Source organism: Nannospalax galili, unplaced genomic scaffold (assembly GCF_000622305.1).
Source record: "Nannospalax galili isolate Female #2095 unplaced genomic scaffold, S.galili_v1.0 scaffold3504, whole genome shotgun sequence".
NCBI lineage: Eukaryota > Metazoa > Chordata > Mammalia > Rodentia > Spalacidae > Nannospalax > Nannospalax galili.
Window position 1 is genome coordinate 3,328 of NW_008351192.1, and position 480 is coordinate 3,807.

Genomic DNA, 480 nt, shown 5'->3' on the forward strand with positions numbered 1-480 from the left:
ATGTATGCTTCTCCTGTCTCACAGAAACAAATTTCTTTTTTTTTTTAATTTTTACAAAAACTTTGAGACTTGCATACATGCATATAAGGTGTTGATCAAATCCATGCCCACTCCCTCCCCTCCAACATTCCCCCCTCTGAAGAGGTAACCCTAAAATCTTTTAAGGATTAGACACAAGCTCCCAAATACTTTTGACAGTTTAGGCCTTTGGAACAGAGTATGTTGCTAACAGGCCCAAGGACATCTTGACTTTTAGCCAAGAAACTGGCTACTTTTCTTGGTCTTTTTACCCTAGTGCCTAGCCTATTCCTACCTCCTGTTCTTATCACACCATCCTCTGAAGGGGTTCCCCAAATTATAGATAGGGAATAGGGACGCCGACTGCTTGGTCTTCTTCCATGCTGAATAGGGATGCAGGGTGAGGCAATTGGAGTACCCCTTCAGTGGGTCTATCTAAAAGACTCCCAAATTGCAAAACTC